We start from the raw sequence: 19,741 nt of genomic DNA, 5'->3' as shown, positions 1-19,741 counted from the left end.
TGAAATGATCGAACATAACTAATACGATACGAAAAACGAGACAACTCACTTCTTTGAATTTTCTATTGAAATTGAATGCACAGCATTTATAGGAACTGTTCATCTTTCACCCATCGCAGAGACAACTTTCTCTCGGTACTTTGCTTCGCGAGAACCCCATTTTACTTTGTTTCATTCCCTCTCTCTGTACCGCTTTTCCGAGCGCTTTTCCCAAGTTTAGAAAATGCACACAATTCGCCGCCACAGCATCATCATCAGCCATCAGACACGCCGGAATTCGGAAAACTCTCCCTCATCTCAGTCGATGGTGGTGCTGGTGAGTATGAGAGCACACCACGCACACTCGCACACTTGAACGTCAGCTCAGCACCGTCTGGAACAACACTGAGACGTGATCTCACGATTGATCTGTTTCTCTCACTCTCTCACTCTCTGTACTTTGTTTGTGTAATGCACTTCGGAATATTATTTACCTTTTTGCTCGGTGTGTCGGCGTTTCGCACGCCGGAGACGGAGAGATTGCGGCGGGTTCATAGCGTTCAACCAGCGAAATGCATTCGGCGAAATGAAGCGAAAGGAGCCAAACTGGCAACGGTTCTGTTAGCCTGTTGTGTTGTCTGTCTGCTGCAAGTCGCGAGTCTGCTAGTCAGTCAGTTGTCGACGAGAAATTGTATCGTTCGGATGTGTTGGTACTGGTCGGTCGGATCACCGCTGTTGTGTAGGCGTTGATTTTGGGAGGCAGCCTCTCGCGCGCGATTTAACCGAGCGTATCCGGTTGGTCTGTCGGTCGGTCTGTTAGGCTGATGGATGGTCAGTTGTTGGGGGGGACCTAGATCCGCAACGGTGCATGCTGCTTATGTTGTGTTGTGTGTACGTGTATGCTGCATCATCAGAACCACAGAACCGTGGCCACATCCGGTGTGCTTAGCCTTGACATAGCGGACACGCGTGACGGGCTTTTTTGGGCATTTGGCGCTCGATCTTCATCGCGGTTGATTCATTCATGCATTCATTGAATCCGTCTCAAACTTTGTTGGTGCGTGAGTGGGGGCTGGTGGAAACGTTGTGCGCTACGGCGCGATGATTGATGATTGTTTTGGAAAGCGAGGACAGCGGTTGGGCCGTTGTTTGTTTTTCTGAATAGTCACGAAGGGGTCGGTTAAATAAATGCCAACATTTTGGGGAATTACATAAATAACTAATATGTGTGATTGAGCAACACCTTCAATTTTGCGTCGACTTCGTGTGGAAAAAAAATCGTCCGATTGGAAAGGTTAAAACGGAAACCGCTTCAGCAAATGTTGGGGAGTGTCGTGATTGGAACCAGCCGCTAGGAAGAACAAAATAAAAAAAAAAAATATGGATTTGATCAGCTGTTACTTCCTTTGTCGTGGTCGCTGAGTTTTGAGGAATAGATTGCTGTGTCCTCTTCACTGAACTGTGAACATCCGCTCCGAAAGTGTCAGGTGGAATATAAATAAAAGGTAATTTTTCCTTTCACACCTATTGTTTGATTGACGATGAGAAAAATGATGATGTCTGATGTCTCACAGTGGACACTATCAATCAAACCTTTTCTCGCTCTATTAAGAGATTCATTGACGGATGAAATTGCGCCGAATTCTCGCCATCACTCATCAACTGCCCAAATAGCAGACGCATTGATGCAAAAGCAGTCAGCCTTTCGGCCTTCCTGGAAGAGAATTCCCTCGCGGATTACAATCAACTGATTCTTGGTACCGAGTCAGAGAAAAAGTCGATGTTGCTCAGGAACGAAAAATCATCGTATTCTGAACCCCCTCTGGGGGGAGAAACGCTTCTCCAATTCTGTTCGCCCCGACTAATTGAGTATTAAAATTTCTGAAATACATTGAGGAACGTGCCTAAACTGAACTACGTGTGAGGCTGACGAGAACATATGCACAGTATATGATGCAATTTGCTTTTGATCATACAAAAATGTACTTGCTTTTTAGGCAGATTAGCAGAATGAGGAATGGCATTTGTGGCAATTCTCTTTTGCTATTTTGCCTTAACCTTTGGCAGTAAAGTAGATTGTTTCAGTTATTTTTTGTTTTAGTTATTTTCATTCGAACCATTAGGTGCGCTTAGACTTAGAGTACAAAGTGCAAACTCCATTAGATGATCACTCCAATTAGCAACATGTCCCCGGTTCAGCGAAACGCTAGGTCGCAACTTGACCTTGATCCATTGACTTTCGAAAGTTTTTGTTTTAATTCTTAACCGTTTTTTCTTCAAACTGAGCACTGAAATTTTAGGGGGTGAAACTCCAATGGTTTGGAGCGGATTTTCGCGTCATGTAAGGCACATATCCCCATGATTTCAATCAGGATGAATTCTGCAAAATACATTGTGTTGTTTCGGGAAAATAAGATCAAATCTCCGTTTTTGAAAAAACTTTTGTAAGCAATTTCAAAATCCTACAGATGAAACGTGCTTAATATCTATATATACAGGGTTTTCCAACTTAAAATTCCGAAAGTAAATTTGAATAAAACACACTTAGAATTCGAATTTCGATGAAACTTTTATTTCAAATTAAAGTTTGGTTTATGCCATTATGTGTGAAATACAACATCATTCAAATGTCCACCTAGGGCTTCCTCGCACACCTTAATCCGGAACAGGTAATTTTCGATGACTTTTCGGCACATATGGGGCGGTATCTCGGTCATAACTTCACGAATGTTGTCTTTCAAATGTTCAAGAGTTTGCGGAGAGTTGGCATAGACACGGTCTTTCGCATAACCCCACAAAAAAAAGTCTAGCGGGTTCAAATCGCACGATCTGGACGGCCAATTGGCATCACCAAAACGCGAAATTATGCGTCCCTCAAATTTCGTTCGCAATATGGCCATGTTCGGTCGTGTTGTGTGGCACGTGGCGCCGTCCTGCTGAAACCACATGTCATCCGTATCCATATCTTCAATTTGTGGCAAAAAAAATCAGTTACCCTGCGGCCATAGCGCTCACCTTTCACAGTTACCGTTTCGCCGTCTTCATTTTCAAAGAAATACGGTCCGATGACTCCACCAGACCATAATGCGCACCAAACAGTGACCTTTGGCGGATGCAATGGCCTCTCAACAATCACGTGTGGATTTTCTGAGCCCCATATACGGAAATTTTGGGTGTTCACATAGCCACCGAGCTCGAAATGTGCCTCATCGCTGAAGAAAATTTGATGCGAAAATTCAGCATTTTGCTGCTGTTGTTCGTTCACCCAATCGACGTATGCCCGACGCATTCCATGGTCACCACGCTCTAATTTTTGTACCAGTTGTACTTTATATGGATGTAGGTGCAAGTCCAAATGCAAAATTCGCCACAATGATGTGTTTGACAAGCCCAATTGCTGAGCACGCCGTGGAATCGAAACATTCGGGTCATCCTTCACACTGCCAGCAACAGCAGTAATATTTTCGGCCGAACGCACATTACGATGATGCACAGGTTTCACAATATCCGCTACGGATCCAGTTTGTTCGAATTTACGCACTACATTAGCGATTGTGTGCTCTGTAGTCCGTCCATGACGACCAAAATCCGTCCGTAATGCTCGAAAAACATTTGCCGGTTTTTCATCATTTTTATAGTATAATTTAACAAAATTAACACGTTGTGCGATGCTAAAACGATCCATATTGTAAAATGGCAGACATTCAACTAACGATATGACGCTTTGGTTGACAGCTATGTCAAACGGTTGTCAGCGCAGGGCTGTATACTTTCGGAAGCCCGAAATGAAAAACCCTGTATTTTTCCTAATTTTGTAAAAGTCACATCTAGTGTTTTCCTTTTTCTTTTGTACTTTAACATTCGATCATCCTTAGCAAGATGATCACCCTCAGCTACACATCGCCTTAAGAGGGTATTCTAGTGTAGAGGCACGAATTTTGGGAGTTTTTCAAGCCCCGAAAAACATAACACAAAGAATATTTTTATTATCCACTAGCTTACCTGGCAAACTTCGTCTCGCCCAAAATTATTTTACTGGTACATATTTGGTACCCCATTTTGTTTTTTTAGATTTAGCTCTTGGCCAATGCTCGGAATTTCTTCATATTACGTCAGCTTATGAAGGGATCTATTGTGGACATTTCCCCGCAAACCGATTTCAAAAATCTTGATTGGACTCGGAACTTTGAGCGTAGATGTGAAACAACTCAAATTCGAGTACCCGAGATGCCTGGGTATAAATTTGGCACCCCATTATTTTATTTTTTCAAACTAAAAGAATCGTCCTGAAAACACTGAAAAATGTATTTTTTGACATTTTCATACAAAATAGAAGTGAAGTACACTATCTTACGAAAATTAACTCAACTTTGACGAAAAAGCATGCAATTAAAAAAACAAAGAGGAACAAAAAACTATTTTTTCAAGAAAAAATGAACAAATTTCATCTCGATTTATTTCTAACTAAAAAAGTAAAACGAATCAAAAGCCTTCACAAAAGTCGCAAGCGTAGTTGCTGCAAGGGCATGCAATACTTAGCTTAGTGTATCATTAACACTATGTTTACATTGGGGTGCCAAATTACCCGCATACCGAATTTTCACTTTGTAATGAAATCTATGAAATTTGTGATTAAAATCTCGATACACTTACTCGAATTCGTTGAAGAATATCAATTTCTTGATCCAAATCAGCTTCAATATTGAAAGTCGGCTCACTATTCGATTTTTAATGATTTTTCAAAAGACGCACATGAACAATTTTCGAGATTTCAAAAACAACAAAACTTGATTTTTTTTTTAAATACAGATATTTTGGGCTTTTGGCACCTGCCGTTTGTTACTACATTAAAGGGTGTGTCACATCACGGAAAAAACGCTGTAGAAATTTAATTTTTAGGAATTATATCTTCAGCTTTCGCTTATAATCAGATAAGAGTGTATAGATCACGTTGGCCATGCTTCACTGTCAATTTTTCGTAAATTTGGAAAAATGTCGAACGAAAAAGAGCGTCGTGAATTAATCCTGTGCACTCATTTCGAGAATCCGGAGTTGTCACATCGGGACATCGGTAAGATGCTGGGAATCGTCTAATCCACGGTCAGCAGAGTACTAAAACGATACTTCGAGAACCTAACCATCGACCGGAAGGTGAAGAACGGCAAAAATGGATGCTCCGTCAGTGAAAAAGATCACAAGCGCGTAGTTAAGCAGTTTAGACGTGATCCGAGAAGTTCGGTCCGGGATGTCGCCAATAAGCTGAATTTGTCAAGTTCATTCGTCCAGCGGACCAAGCAGCGGGAGGGCCTGCGTACATACAAGGTTCAGAAGGCTCCTAACCGCGACGAAAGGCAAAACATGGTGGGGAAGACGCGAGCCCGGAAGCTGTACACCGAAATGCTGACGAAGCCGCATTGCCTGGTAATGGACGACGAAACCTACGTCAAAGCGGACTTTCGTCAGCTGCCGGACCTGTTGTTCTTCTCCGCAGAGGACAAATTCAGCGTTCCGGAGGAGATTCGCAAGCAGAAACTATCCAAGTTTGCCAAAAAGTACATGGTGTGGCAAGCGATCTGCTCTTGCGGAAAGCGGAGCGCCCCCTTCGTGATGACCGGCACGGTAAACGGGCAGGTTTACCTTAAGGAGTGCCTACAGAAGCGCTTACTACCACTATTGAAGCAGCACGAGGGCCCGACCATCTTCTGGCCGGATCTCGCTTCGTGCCACTATTCAAAGGACGTGTTGGAGGGGTACGAAGCCAACGGGGTCACCTTCGTGCCAAAGGAAATGAACCCACCCAACGCGCCGGAGCTTCGCCCAATAGAGAAATATTGGGCGATTATGAAGCAGGACCTCCGGAAGAACCCAAAAGTTGTCAAATCGGAGGTGGACTTCAAAAGAAAATGGATTTCTGTTCAAAAAAAAAAAAAAAAACAACAACCTGACGTTGTACAGAACCTTATGGACGGGGTAAAGAGGAAGGTGCGAGCATATGGGCTTGGGCTCGAAGTATGAATAAAAAGAAAATGCCAAAAGTTGTTTAATAGTTTCTATTTTACTGTCTCGGTCTACTGGGCGAATTTCTACAGCGTTTTTTCCGTGATGCAATTTGATGTGACACACCCTTTACTACACTTTTACACTTTTATTTATTCCCACCAGAGTGCGCTTATTACCGCCGGAGATCCGGGTGGGTACCAAATTTGTACCAGTTCCTCTATCAATACCTTCAAACATTCACGTTTTATTGCTAAAATTACCTTTTATTATAAGATTCTTGGTACTTCTAATGTTATTAGTGATATATTGGGTAGAGCGTGCAGTGGAATCAGATAGGATTTCATGCTTGATTTTTCAGTGGGACCTGTCTGTTTCGATCGATTCTCTTCATCGGCATTCTCTTTAGACAACTACTGCCTTGTAGACAGATTTTGCGACAGATAGTTTGATGAACAAGGTTCTCTTCCTGAATCGTCGAACACATCAGGAAATGGTTTTACAGCTGAGTTATTAACGGCAGAGAATGTCGATGAATAGAGTCGATCAAGACGGAAGGATCCTATTGAGAGGTTAGGCGTTATTTCTTTTCTCATACACACATTATTGCAATTATTTAATGGTTTTTAAATTTTTTTTTTCAATTTTAAATTTGTTAAATAATTGATTCTTTTATTGTTTAACTCATAAATTTCCAATTCTTCAATTCCTTCCTGTCTTCGGGATTGCAGTTCGATAACGATGATTAATGAAATTTATCGTTTCCAAAAATTACTCTCAGCCGTTGCGATTGGAATTCTATTCTCAGTCCGATTGATTTCAGACGAGTCATCTAGGCTACCTTCTCGGGTTTCCCAAAAAAAAAAACTCTCCGCCGTTGCGATGAGATTTGGGATGGCGTATCCGTGATGAATAATTGAATATATTGAAAGATCAATTGATTTCAGAGGAGTTATCTTGGTTACCTTCTCAGGTTTCCCACACTTAAATGTCCGCCGACTGGCGATTAGAAAAAAATGCGTTCGATAAAGTATTCCAGTTCAATTAATTATGTCAGATTTTCCTTCTCAGGATACCTAAAGATTATCTCTGTCGCATGTTGTAACATATAGGATTTTCAGAATTTTGTTTCTCCGAATGGTCGATGGTGCCGTTTACATAATCACATCACTTACCTCAGTGAATCCTGATTCATACCTATTCTTACTAACCACTATCCCTTTCATGATATTCGCTTGGGAACCACGCTATAGAGGCGACCGTTCTGGCCTTGTCATACTAACATTCCTTTCCTTCTCCTGGTGACTGTAAGGACGTGGCCGGCGTCGTTATTGACCATTTAAAGCTCGAATCACCGAAAATTGCATAACGAGCAGGATTTCCTAATCCCAAGCGTCATTCTGTGTGTTCTCTGTGCAATTTGGTGACGTGAACCATCACGTCAATAACGGAGAGTAACTACGAATTGTACAGACTACCCAAGCAAGAATTTTCCCTTTTTCCTTCATAGTTTTCCAAAAAGTTATCATGTTTGGTTCAAATATGTGTAATATTTTCATGGGACCCCCTTTCCATTCCAGAGGAGGGAGGGTGTCATACCATCATAGAACCATTTCTCGTACCCAAAAACCCTCACATCTTAAAATTTTACTTGACTAACTCTCGAGTTATGCAGAAATTTGTGTTTCATTTGTATGGCAGCCCCCTTCCCCTTAGAGAGGGGGTAGTTGTGTCAAACCACCATAGAAACAATTATTACTCCTTAAACCTACATATACCAAATTTGATCAATTTTCTCGATTAGTTCTGGAGTTATGCTAACCCCCCCCCCCCTTCCTTTAGAGAGGGAGGAAGGAGTGTCGAATCACCATATTAACACTTCGTGCCATCTAAAACCTTCACATGCTAAATTTTGTTCCGTTTGCGTTATCGTCTCACGAGAAATTTAGGAGAGTATGACGGAGCAAGGTCGATTCGAAAAGCCGTGTAAAAACGTGATTTGTCACTAAGCAATAAGGAGGGTAGCTTATTGTTATCTTCTTAACCCATATATGGAATTTATAATCTATTTAAAAAAATCTGAAATCCGAATCAAACTTCAATATCAATGTGAAATTCAATATTAGGAATTCGATTTTTTGATATAATTTAAGAATCTTGAATGTGAACAATTCATTCTGAATCAAAAATTGAACTGAATCTACTGAATCTTGATGCGTTGGTTTTTGACGATGTTACAGCATTTCAAAAATCACCTGAAAATTTCAACTTCGCACTCTGTCCCTCTATTTTTTTGTTGAATGTATAAAAAACATACAATCAATAATTACAGAAACAAAATCCAAGTTGTTTTTAGTGTAATACTTTTCCAAAAGAAACTAGCTAATTGGCTTTACTTTGATATGTTGATCATCTGACGATATGATTCTGAAAGTTATGAATTTGTGAAAAAAGGCATTTTTGGGAAAAAAGGGCAAAACATGATTTTTCCGACCACCTCAAAATGTAAATATTTTGCGATTAGAAGCAAAACTTCCACTTTCCACGGAAATCTGAGAACCCCTATATCGGTTTGGCATGGAATGGTTGCATATATAATTACAAATGTCACATACAATTGTACAGCTCTTGTGAAATACTGAGTAAGGTTTTTGGATTTTTAAAAATTCATATTCAATGCTTTCAATCCCCGATGCCAAACTAAGTTTGCAGATATCCGATTCCAGGTTTCTTGTCGGGGGACTACGTCTAACCGGAATATATGGGGAGTAAAATGAAAACCCAAACACAGAAGGTTTTCATTTTACCCCCCATGCAAGAAAAAATGAAAGATTTCGAATGCTTATAACTCGAACATTTGTTAATAGATCAAAAGGTTTTTGCATCAATTCATAGGAAGTATTTCTACACATCTATCACATTGATAAAATGTTATTTTTTCTGAGATAGGCAATTGAAAAACTGTAAAATGTCAAGCGCTATCTAATGCTTCGTTTTGATTGGCCCGATTTACGGTTTCCCCAACACCCCCCAACAATCAAGGTGCCTTACATTACATGTCATTAATTTAAATTCTTCACTTACACAGCAAATATGTTCAATTCAATTTAATTCGAAAATTGTTTCATTTAATCAATAATTTAATCAACACAAACGTCCCACGTCAACCTTGCGGTTATATCATAGATATAACCCACCCATTTTTTAGCGTATTTAGTTTTCTTCGGGATTTCTTACTGGGATTTCGGGATCCCAAATCACAGATGCAGAGTCTATAGATTTAGATTCCAGACACCAAAAACCATGGATTCGAAGTCAAATTCCAGATGCCGATTTCAGACATACATATTCAGATCATAAAAAATATTGTGGATTCAAGATCCATAAATTTTGGAATTTTATTGGGTGTACAAATATGTCCCAATCATTTGACTCGATCATCAGTGCGTATTGAATCCTCAAAGTCAAAGCCGTTTTTGCGGGGAATTCTTTTGCATTACTGCAAACAAAAGAAGACAGCAGTTGAGACACATCTGATTCTTGTGGAAAGTTACGGCAAGCATGCTCTGTCGGAACCAACATGCAGAGCTTGGTTTCACCGATTCAAAAGTGGTAATTTTGACCTCGAAGATCAGGAGCGCTCCGGTGCACCAAAAAATTCGAAGATGAAGAATTAGAGAAGTTACTCGATGAAGATCCATGCCAGACTCAAGGAGAACTTGCAGAAATGTTGGGAGTAACACAATAAGCAATTTCACATTGTTAAAAGCAACTCGGAATGATTCAAAAACAAGGCAATTGGGTCCCATATGAGTTGAACCCGAGAGACATTGAAAGGCGCTTTTTCACCTGCGAACAATTGCTTCAGCGAAAGAAAACAAAAGGTTTCCTGCACCGAATCGTGACAGCTGACGAAAGGTGGATACGGTACGACAATCCTAAGCGTAAAAAAGCTTGGGTTAAGCCCGGCCAGTCATCAATATCAATCGCAAAATCGAATATTCTTGGTTCCAAGCTTATGTTGTATATCTGGTGGGATCAGTTCGGAGTCATTTATTATGAGCTACTCAAACCAAATGAAACTATCACAGGAGAGCGTTTCCGACAACAATTGATGCGTTTGAGCCGAGCCTTGAAGGACAAAACGTCGCAATACGCCGATAGACACCACAAGGTGATTCTGCAACATGACAACGCTCGGCCCCATGCTGCAATTGGTGTCAAAAACTACCTGGAGAACTACCGATTACCATCTGTTCCGGTCGATGACACATGACCTGGCTGAGCAGCGATTTTCCTCCTATGATGATACAAAAAAATGGGTCGATGTGTGGATTGCCTCAGAAGACCAGCCGTTCTTTTAACGTGGAATCCGTATGCTATCAGAAAGATGGGAAAAGGTTGTAGCTAGCGATTGACAGTACTATGAATAATCTGTGATTTCTCTTCTTTTTATAATAAGACGTTGAACTTTTCAAAAAAACGCTAGAAACTTCTTTGTACTCCCAATAGTAAAACTTTGGCATGAATTCCAGTATATTTATTATGGATGATTTTTATTCTGATGAAGTTAAAAGTAAGTAAGTTCAGTAAAATCAGGCAAAATTGAGTGTTTGTTAGGATATCAGGGAACGTGTCAAAAAGTCTGGGAAATCCTGAAAAATCAGGAAGGTTGGCATCTCTGGGTATAACCTATCCATACTTTTTTTCTGAGTGGTTATTTCCAGAGATGCCAACCTCCCTGATATCCTGACGAACACTCAATTTGTCCTGATTTTTCTGAAATGATCCTGATTTTTCCTGATTTTTGTACTCTCTACATAATAATAAATATAATGGTTTCCATTATATTTATTTTTTCTGTCATGATAGTCCTCCGGTTTGCACTTGTATATATTGTACATTAAGTTAAACTTTGTATTTAACTTTTTTTTTATCTCTACCCTCAATTGTATCGTGGCTTCCCAAAACAGTGCTAGAAAATTTCATGAAACAAGATTTTCTGACGAATTTATGACATTACAACGAGATTAAATTTGAGGAACAACGTTGCTTTATTGTGGACAATGTGTATATAGATGTATCCCCAGAGTTATTAATGTAGGAATACCTTTCAGAGTGTAAAATAACTCAAGAGAAAATTTTTGAATCTACAGTCAATATAAAAAGATTTTATATGTAATTTGTTCGTATGATTCAAAGTAGAATAAACTATAATCTATATATATATATATATATATATATATATATATATATATATATATATATATATATATATATATATATATATATATATATATATATATATATATATATATATATATAAGCTAAAGATATATATATATAAATAAAAGACCCTATGCGGCCTTTCGGACAAAATGATGTGAACTCTAAGACATCTGACTTAAGACTGGTTCATTAGTATTCTTGAAACAAGCGAGAAACGTGCTCATGCCATGCTGCTGCAGTTATTCTCATCGCCGCCGCTCATATCGTTGTTGGTGGTTTCCTCTATCTACGGTCTAAAGGGTGTGTCACATCAAATTGCATCACGGAAGAACCGCTGGAAAAATTCGCCCAGTAGACCGATCCTTTTGAAATTTTTAGACAGTAAAATAAAAACTATTAAACAACTTTTGGCATTTTCTTTTTATTCATACTTCGAGCCCAAGCCCGTATGCTCGCACCTTCCTCTTTACCCCGTCCATAAGGTTCTGTACAACGTCAGGTTGTAGTTTTTTTTTAACAGAAATCCATTTTCTCTTGAAGTCCGCCTCCGATTTGACAACTTTTGGGTTCTTCCGGAGGGCCTGCTTCATAATCGCCCAATAGAGAAATATTGGGCGAAGCTCCGGCGCGTTGGGCGGGTTCATTTCCTTTGGCACGAAGGTGACCCCGTTGGCTGCGTACCACTCCAACACGTCCTTTGAATAGTGGCACGAAGCGAGATCCGGCCAGAAGATGGTCGGGCCCTCGTGCTGCTTCAATAGTGGTAGTAAGCGCTTCTGTAGGCACTCCTTAAGGTAAACCTGCCCGTTTACCGTGCCGGTTATCACGAAGGGGGCGCTCCGCTTTCCGCAAGAGCAGATCGCTTGCCACACCATGTACTTTTTGGCAAACTTGGATAGTTTCTGCTTGCGAATCTCCTCCGGAACGCTGAATTTGTCCTCTGCGGAGAAGAACAACAGGCCCGGCAGCTGACGAAAGTCCGCTTTGAAGTAGGTTTCGTCGTCCATTACCAGGCAATGCGGCTTCGTCAGCATTTCGGTGTACAGCTTCCGGGCTCGCGTCTTCCCCACCATGTTTTGCCTTTCGTCGCGGTTAGGAGCCTTCTGAACCTTGTATGTACGCAGGCCCTCCCGCTGCTTGGTCCGCTGGACGAATGAACTTGACAAATTCAGCTTATTGGCGACATCCCGGACCGAACTTCTCGGATCACGTCTAAACTGCTTAACTACGCGCTTGTGATCTTTTTCACTGACGGAGCATCCATTTTTGCCGTTCTTCACCTTCCGGTCGATGGTTAGGTTCTCGAAGTATCGTTTTAGTACTCTGCTGACCGTGGATTGGACGATTCCCAGCATCTTACCGATGTCCCGATGTGACAACTCCGGATTCTCGAAATGAGTGCACAGGATTAATTCACGACGCTCTTTTTCGTTCGACGACATTTTTCCAAATTTACGAAAAATTGACAGTGAAGCATGGCCAACGTGATCTATACACTCTTATCTGATTATAAGCGAAAGCTGAAGATATAATTCCTAAAAATTAAATTTCTACAGCGTTTTTTCCGTGATGCAATTTGATGTGACACACCCTTTATGTTTATTTCTAATTCTGCATTGTCGTTGATGTCCTTATCGCTATTGGGTTTATTGCTGTTGGGATTGATCTTATCTTCGGTTTATGTTGATTTGGGTTGCACGCTTTCTGCAATCGTGTTGCATAGAATGCATTAACTCTTCCTTCTAATGTTATTGGCTTTCCTCAGTATGAGTCGATTGTGATGACGTATCCATAACTCCTCCCTTCTCTGGGTCTGAAACGTCCCGTTGCTGTATTATATTTTGTTGTTACGAGATGTGCTTGGTTTGGTTTGATATAGATCTCATTGTTTCTCGTTTGGAGTAACAGTACAACGACTGCTACTAAGGTTAGTATACTCAAACTATACAACCTCAAAGATGCATACATACGGAATTTGCGTTTTCTGATGAGAATTACTATATAGTGTCTGTTGTTTGTAATCAGATCTTCCGTTCCTTGATTCAGATCGAAAATGCTCAATTTCTATTATAAGCACATGAAGTGGTGAGGAGTTTCGTATTGGTGAACTTTCGTTGGAATTGATCGAACGATTGTGAAATACGATGAAAAGCATTTGTAATTTATAGTTGCTGCGCTTTTGACGGTAATTAGCTGATAATATTTTAATCTCGGTCGATTGCGTAAGATTAGTGAATGTGCATTTGCTTCTAATGCTCTCAATAACTTAGGGAAGCTTTTATTCTCGGTGAAGTCCGGTGACCAGTTCATAATGCATATTCTGTTTCTGTTGATGTGGCGGTATTATTTAGTGACGATAGGCATTTGGTTTCGTATGATGATAGTGGTGGTGGGTACTTTTAGTGTTGTGTTTCTCACCTGTATAGGTTTAACAAAAAATATATAATAACTCGTACTATCTAATTGTAGAATCGATACAATGCAAAAAATTTCCATATGATCGTGAAATGCTGATGAATTTAGATTTGAGAACTCATAGATTTGATCTAAATTTGTTAGAAAAAAATTTTTTTTTACATTACTTGTTGCGAAATTCATTTTTTTCATGGGAAAAATTGTCAGGTAAATCGAAGTTTAACTAATTATATGTTTGGAAGATATGCTGTACGACTCTAGGAATACTCAATTGAAAATAATTTAAATAATTCAGTCAAATTTAATAATTCAAATTCGGCAAAAAAATCAGCCCTTTTTCTGCTTCTTTTTGTTTCATGCTTATAGGAATAATTTTAAACCTAACTTACTCATTGTTTTTCAGAAGACTACTTTCAGTCTGTTAGACTATTTATGATTTCGCTAAAATTATTGTTATCTAGATGTTTTATTATTTCTTCAGTTTATGATCTTATACAATTCGGTGATTTTGATCTTGTTCTATTTTTGGCAATAGAATGTGAATTGAAGCATGAATGTTTTTTTTTTTAAATTTGCCGTTCTATTTTTATTTTATAAGGTACTAGAAGAGTTTTTTTAGTCGATTTTGAGGCACATTTTATTGACTTATATCGCTGGGGCTTTTTTATGATTAGTAGGCCAGAATTTCTACTAGAATCATTGGATTGTATGGATATAGTTGATAGAAGCGGGCGGAAAGAATTTTAGAAATTCCTGGAAAGGGAAAGAATATGATTATTGTTATGGTAGAAGTAATGTTTGGTTCATTTAACATTTTAGATGTGTTCGGTTCGCATTTATTGTGATGGTTGTTTTACTTTGAGATTTGTCTTATTTTACCACAACATTGATATCGCATTCGTTTCGATATCAAAATAATTTTGCCAAGTTGAATGATTTTTCTTCACTATCCTTAATATCGTAAGGAGCTTCTAGACGCTCGAAATCTGGGGAAGATAATATTGTAGTATTATGTAATATAGATGATTTTAAAAACATTTCATTAGTTGTCAAGTTTCCGAATTTGTGTCTGTTGCAATATATATGTTTTATATATATTGCAACGATATTTCGTTGCTTGTTGAGCGGAACCTTTCAACGGTTCCATCGCTTCCGTTGTTTTTGTCAAGTTTATGTGAGGGTTTCTGAGTTCTGGATTTCGTATAAGTAAAATTTTCGATAATTTCTGCGTGATTTTGATTGATTTCCGTATGTACTGTTCTATTTATTCGCTCTTTCCTATAATTATGCTCTTGTTTATGTTTATTTTGGAGATTTGTTCGATTGCTTGAATATATTTTGCTGTGTAAGTCAGTTTCTAGAATAACTGGATTACTACTCGGGTTGAATAATGAAACATTTTTCGTATTAATTAAGCTTGGATCGATTTGAACATTGTGATCAGTATAAGAATTTTGTGTTTTGTTCGATATTAGTGTTTTTCCGCCATGAATATTATTGATCTGAAAGTTCGTTTCAGTTCCGTTAAAAGTTTTTCTGTTCATAGGAATTCTCAAACTTCCGATTAGTAGCTCGTTGGATACGGTATCGATGATAGCGCCCAATGATTTTAAAGATTCGTATCCGATTAGACCATCAAAAAATTAAGAAATCGAAATAAAAGAAATTTCTGCCTTGGTAGTGATTTATAGTTGAAGAAAATATTAAGCTCACTAAATTTGTCTATATTATGCGATCCGGAAATGTTTTTAATTAGATGAGGTACGCAATTAATTTTCATTGTGGGGTGAATATGCTCTGGTGAAATATAATTTTTATTAGAGCCAGTGTTGACAAGAAATTTTAGATTTCCAATTTGTGTTTTAATATTCAGATATGGGAGAAAACTGTTTTCTTTATCATATGAAAGAGGTCTGAATCTCTGGAAAGTTTAGATCTTGCTCTGAGAAATTATGGTTTTGTTTGAGGCCAGATGAAATATATTTGTGGTTGGGGTATGAATCCCACTGAAAATTTAGGTTATCCCTTAATTCAGGCGGGTTTTGAGTAATAGCGGATTTATTTAATGAATACTTGTTATAGTTAATGGCATTACTGTCAGGAGATACTTTACCTACGTGTTTCCTATTTTGGATCTCTGCTTGGTATTTTTTTTTTTTTTTTATTAAATCGTTTATTTTTACAGGCTCAGTTACATAAGTTTAAAGGAGCCAGACTCCTATTTGTATAGTTACAAGTATATATAAACATTTTTTATTAATTCTAATGTTAATGAAGTAGAGAACCGATTACTCGCGGCTTGCTCGAGTTTAGAAGGGTGACATTTTGTTTCAGGAAAAGGATGGGATATAAGGATATGTTGACAATGTTCACACTCACATTCGCACTCACATTCATCATACTCAATTCTTAAGCCTATCTTAGATCTAACATGTATTTACATTTCACCATATTCTATTGTTAGTAAGAAGGGATTTGATTTCTCGCGAAGGGAAAGGAAAAGGAGAAGGATATAAGGACAATCACACACGAAGATTGATAGCTTTCAGGAAGACATATATTTGGGACATGTAATCAAGGTCTAAACCAGCTAACACATCTCTCACCGGCACATTGGGCTGCCTTCCTCTAGCCCGAAGAGAGTTTTCTAAATTCGATCTGGCAACAAGATACTCCTCGCACGACCAAACAACGTGTTCGATGTCGTGGTAACCTTGGCCACAAGCACAGATATTGCCATCGGCAAGATTAAAACGAAAGAGTAGCGCGACTAACGAACAGTGATTGGACATGAGTCGAGAGAAGGTGCGAATAAAGTCCCGACTTAAGTCCAGACTTTTGAACCATGGTTTGAGGCTAACCTTAGGGATAATCGAGTGAAACCACCGGCCCAATTCATCTTCGTTCCATTTACGTTGCCAGTTAACTATGGTATTTTTGCGGACTAAAGAATAAAATTCATTGAAGGCGATTTGACGCTGATAAATATCGCCTTCAATTGCACCTACCTTTGCCAATGAGTCAGCCCTCTCGTTACCCGGAATTGAGCAATGTGAAGGGACCCAGACAAAGGTAATGACATAACAGCGTCTGGATAAAGCACTCAAAATTTCTCGTATTCTCTCAAGGAAGTACGGCGAGTGCTTTTCCGGCCTCACTGAACGGATAGCTTCGACAGAGCTAAGACTATCCGTTACAATGTAATAGTGTTCAACAGGTCGTGAGGCGACGCTGTCCAGCGCCCAATGTATTGCTGCCAATTCAGCAATATACACAGAGCAAGGATTCTGAAGACTGTAGGAGGTGCTAAAAATTTCGTTGAACACTCCAAATCCTGTGGACTCATTCATAGAGGACCCATCAGTAAAGTACATATTATCACAATTGACACGCCCATACTTTGCATTGAAGATCGTAGGAATGATCCCCGATCGATGATAATCTGGAATTCCATGGATTTTCTCCTTCATGAACAGATCAAAATGTACAGAGGAATTGATGTAGTCAGGAAAACAAACACGGTTGGGAATATACGAAGAAGGATCAACCTGCATGGAGATGAATTCATGATATGAGCTCATGAATCCTGAATGAAAATTTAGCTCGATAAGCTGCTCAAAATTTCCGATCACCAATGGGTTCATAACCTTACACCGGATGAGGAACCGACGAGATAATAAATTGAAGCGATCTTTTAGTGGGAGTACGCCTGCCAAAACCTCGAGACTCATGGTATGCGTTGAGGGCATACATCCCAACGCAATACGGAGACAAAGATACTGAACTCGCTCGAGTTTAATGAGATGTGTTTTGGCAGCTGATTGAAAACAGAAACTGCCATACTCCATCACTGAGAGAATAGTTGTTCGATACAACATTATAAGATATTAGGGATGGGCTCCCCACCATGTGCCGGTAATTGTACGGAGAAAGTTTATTCTTTGTTGGCATTTTTTACTCAGATACCTAATATGGGCCCCCAAGTACATTTGGAGTCGAACCAGACCCCAAGATACTTGAATGACATAGCATGAGTGATCGGTTTACCCAAAAGTTGAAGCTTTGGTTTTGCTGGTCTATGCTTCCTAGAAAAAACCACCATCTCTGTTTTCTCCGTGGAGAATTCGATCCCTAGCCCAATGGCCCAGGTTGAAAAATTGTTCAAAGTATCTTGTAAGGGTTCTTGCAGGTCGGATTCGTTTGATCCTACGACAGACACCACTCCGTCATCTGCAAGTTGTCTTAGGCTGCAATTTTGTGTAAGACAATTGTCGATGTCGCTTACATAGAGGTTGTACAAAAGGGGGCTTAAACATGAGCCCTGGGGGAGTCCCATGTAGGAGACCCGATTTACTGTCGAATCCCCGTGAGAAAAATTCAACTGTTTCTCACAAAGCAAGTTATATAACATATTATTCAACAGAGGCGGCAGACCCCAAGAGTGTAATTTGTCTGACAAAACCTCTATTGAAACAGAATCAAAGGCCCCCTTTATGTCCAAGAATACTGAAGCCATTTGTTTTTTTTCGGCGTAAGCCATTTGAATTTCTGAAGAAAGCAACGCAAGACAATCATTCGTCCCCTTGCCCCTGCGGAACCCATATTGTGTATCTGAGAGTAAGCTATTCGTTTCAACCCAATGATCAAGGCGAAACAAGATCATTTTCTCCAACAATTTCCGTATACAAGACAGCATTGCTATTGGGCGGTACGAATTGAAGTCGGACGCGGGTTTTCCGGGTTTTTGAATAGCTATAATTCCCACTTGTCTCCAATCATCTGGAACAATATTATGCTCCAGAAACCGATTGAATAAATTCAACAAGCGATGTTTCGCCACATCAGGGAGGTTTTTTAACAAGTTGAACTTAATTCTATCCGTTCCTGGAGCAGAATTGTTACAAGAAAGGAGAGCAAGAGAGAATTCTACCATCGAAAACTCGGAATCAAGATCGCACCTATCTTGTGGTATATCTCGAACAATTTTCTGCACGGGAGCGGAATCGGGACAAACCTTCCGTGCAAAATTAAAAATCCATCGATGTGAATATTCTTCGCTTTCATTCGTTGAAGAGCGATTTCTCATGTTTCGAGCCACTTTCCATAATTTTTTCATTGACGTTTCTCGTGACAAACCTCCCACGAAATTTCGCCAATAAGCACGTTTTTTCCCTTTGATCAAATTTTTGAACTGATTTTCAAGGTCCAAATACGTTTGAAAATTCTCAATGGTTCCACGTTTCCGAAAAGCTTTAAATGCGTTCGATTTATCCTGATAAAGCTTGGAACATTGGCTATCCCACCATGGATTGGGAGGCCTTTGACGAAAAGTGGAGCCTGGGATGGGTTTCGTTTGAGCCCGAACCGCGCTGTCATATATCAAACGAGAAAGGAAGTTATACTCCTCCAATGGAGGCAAACCATCTCTGGAATTGATGGCTAGAGCAATTGCGTCCGCATATTTTTTCCAGTCAATGTGTCTTGTGAGGTCATATGCCATGTTTATAGATTCAGAAGAATTCGAACCAATGGTGATGGAAATTTTGATTGGCAAGTGGTCACTGCCGTTGGGGTCCTGGATTACATTCCACTTGCAATCTAACGATAGTGAATTCGAGCAAAGCGAGAGGTCAAGAGCACTTGGGTTAGCAGGAGGTTTAGGTACACGTGTTGTTTCCCCAGTGTTCAAAACGGTCATATTGAAGCTGTTACAAAGGTCATATATCAACAATGAACGATTGTCGTCGTACTGTTCCCCCCAGGCAGTTCCGTGAGAGTTCAATCGTGGCTCAGGAAGGAGTGAGCACATGTCAACAAGTTGATTGCGGCTAACCGCAGCTCTCGGAGGCCAATACAAGCTGACAATACAGAGGTCTTTGCCTCTGATGTTTGCATGACAAGCAACAGCTTCGATCCCTCCAATAGGTGGAAGGTCAATTCGAAAAAATGAGTGGCACTTATTGATACCCAATAGCACCCCTCCGTATCTGTCATCACGGTCCAAGCGTATGATATTAAAATTGTGGAAAGAGAGATCATCTCGCGAAGAAAGCCAAGTTTCGGACAGAGCAAAAACATCACAATTGAACTTATGAATTAAAAATTTGAATGTATCCAATTT

General features: G+C 39.6%; 1 protein-coding gene across 8 annotated transcripts in view; it reads left to right on the top strand.

Moving 5' to 3' along the window:
- LOC129764724 (protein phosphatase 1 regulatory subunit 16A) overlaps positions 1–19,741 on the top strand; it is a 639,202-nt gene that overhangs the window by 53,786 nt on the left and 565,675 nt on the right. The window contains exon 1 of one of the 8 annotated variants that reach the window (XM_055764139.1): positions 668–1,484. The exons of the other annotated variants lie outside the window; for them this stretch is intronic. The gene's annotated coding sequence lies outside the window, so the exon portion shown is untranslated. Of the gene's footprint in view, positions 1–667; positions 1,485–19,741 lie in introns of those variants that run through there. 8 annotated transcript variants of the gene reach the window in all.

The sequence above is a fragment of the Toxorhynchites rutilus genome, chromosome 2 (genome assembly GCF_029784135.1).
Source record: "Toxorhynchites rutilus septentrionalis strain SRP chromosome 2, ASM2978413v1, whole genome shotgun sequence".
Taxonomy (NCBI): domain Eukaryota; kingdom Metazoa; phylum Arthropoda; class Insecta; order Diptera; family Culicidae; genus Toxorhynchites; species Toxorhynchites rutilus.
This window is presented reverse-complemented; position numbering and strand designations above follow the sequence as displayed.